This window comes from Pollicipes pollicipes, unplaced genomic scaffold (assembly GCF_011947565.3).
Source record: "Pollicipes pollicipes isolate AB1234 unplaced genomic scaffold, Ppol_2.1 Scaffold_7261;HRSCAF=8764_pilon_pilon_pilon, whole genome shotgun sequence".
NCBI lineage: Eukaryota > Metazoa > Arthropoda > Thecostraca > Pollicipedomorpha > Pollicipedidae > Pollicipes > Pollicipes pollicipes.
In genome coordinates, this window is record NW_023597054.1 from 50,586,402 (window position 1) to 50,588,414 (window position 2,013).

Consider the following 2,013-nt stretch of genomic DNA (forward strand, 5'->3'; position numbering starts at 1 on the left):
GTAAATTTACTTTTAAAAAAGGGTATTGCAACCATACGCATTTCAGTTGTGTAGCTAAGTGAGTTTCGGGTCGCCAATTGCAGGTTATCAGGATTGTCACTAGATGACGTTGCAGGTCGTTTGCTTCGTTACAGGTTACGTCGGCGAATTTTGGAAGAACTGCTCTACGGCATTGAAGCGCCCGATGTGTTGTGCGTGGTGTTTAAAATCTGTTTCCACTACTGTGCAACGCGAAACATGAAAATAATGAAATTTTGAGATTTGAACAGATGAGGGCTGCGGTCGCGTGCCATGGTAAGTTGTCGTGCATAATATAAAGAAAAATGTGTGCAGCGGAACTCATACTTACCTGGCTCAGGGGATACCGTGATCACGAAGGCGGTTCCCCCAGGGCGAGGCCCTTCCATTGCACTTCGGTTGGGTTGACCCCTGCGATTACCCCAAATGTGGGTAACTCGGGAGTACAATTTTTGTTAGCGGGGTAGGTTGCGTTCGCGCTCCAACCCTATTTGATCAAGGACTGAAAATGCGGTTGCAGGTACAGGTAAATGCGGTTGCAGGTAAACACTGCAAGGTGGGAGTCCGGTTTTAGTCACATGTGCTGATGCGAAGGGATACATGCAGGGGTGTGAACGCTTGTGACATGCATCCATGAAGACTAATCGTCGCAACCCAGTGGTTTGTTAGTCACACGTGCAAATGAATGCGATGTGTAACGTCGTTCGTGGTGGGAAGACTGAAAGATATAAGGGACCTTCACCTGTCGGTTGGCGCACTCGGAGAATGTTAGAGAGCTGACTCCGTTCTTCGAAACAGTTACACTACACTAAATGAAATACCTGCAATGGTGCAACGGGTGTGAACATATTAACTGTCTATCGATGTTCCAGTGTTATCTCGTTCCGCATGTCTTGTGCTCGGCGCGCCCCACCTGGCCGTGAACGCACACGTTCCGCCCTCACCACCTTCTCATTGTCTCCTCAGTGATCGTGTGGCCACCGTTCGGTGGCCGTAAGAAATTCGCGAATACTCATTTGAGTGCTCCCCTCCACGGAAATCTTTAGTAAAAGGCGAAAGATTTGTGCGTTTTGAAGGGAAACCAGAGATGGCGCGTGCGGTCCGACTGGAGTACTGATGATGGCTGTCGCAGGTTGCTATCACTAGTTTGCGGCGTGGCCGGATCCTTTCGTGTAATTGTTGTTATTGCTTGGACTGCTTCATGCATATCCGTTGAAGCGTTTTTACGCCAAGGGATGGAACCAGAGACCATTTGCAGTTCTTGTTGAAAATAGTACATAGTTTTGAAGACCGACATAATGTTTTGTCATGCCAATATTGGCCATCTCGTGGCAGAAATGTGAACCTAAACTTCGCTGCAATCGTATTTAGTTACTTTCTGAGCGTTACTACGTGCGGCTGCACGGTAACCTGTAACGAGCGCTTCAGGGGCCGTTCCCCATCGGAAAATTTAGATGTCATGTCCCTTCAGGTGGCAACATATCACGTCACAAAATTGCGTCGTCTACGAAATGGAAAGCGCTTCAGGTAACTCAGCTTATGGTGGCTGGAAAAACAGCTGTTTGCCACTAAAACACATTTGAAACGCAGCAAAGACCATACCCGCAAGTCGGGAGTCAAAGGCACACGCCTGAGATGTCTTCTTCATAACAGTCGCCTTTGCCCTACACAACAGAACTAAACAAGAATGTGAGAGGCAGAGGAAGGCAGGCCACCGCTCTCGGCTTAGTGAGATGTTACATTAATGACTTAGCATTGCGCGAAAGCAACGACATACAATTGATCCTGCCACAAAACGAAAATCCACCGTGCGCTGGTTACGCAACATCATATGCTAAAAAGGATCGTCGTACATGCATGACCAGGTCGTCCATATATTAGGTTGCGCATGGCCGCATCCACGCACACGACTGTAATCGGGGAAGCATCCAGGAGGGGAGGTGGGAGGGCGGCGTCGCTTACCCTCCGTGGGCCCGGGTTTGTGTTTGATTTGTT

At 48.7% G+C, this 2,013-nt stretch overlaps 2 non-coding genes across 2 annotated transcripts; one reads left to right on the top strand and one right to left on the bottom strand.

Moving 5' to 3' along the window:
* The first annotated feature begins 341 nt into the window (after positions 1-341).
* Positions 342-508, top strand: LOC119113293 (U1 spliceosomal RNA). Its single transcript, XR_005095884.1, has one exon. It is a non-coding gene; the product is annotated as a U1 spliceosomal RNA (small nuclear RNA).
* A 485-nt stretch (positions 509-993) lies between these two features.
* Positions 994-1,107, bottom strand: LOC119113287 (U5 spliceosomal RNA). The gene has a single exon (XR_005095878.1). It is a non-coding gene; the product is annotated as a U5 spliceosomal RNA (small nuclear RNA).
* Positions 1,108-2,013: the final 906 nt, after the last annotated feature.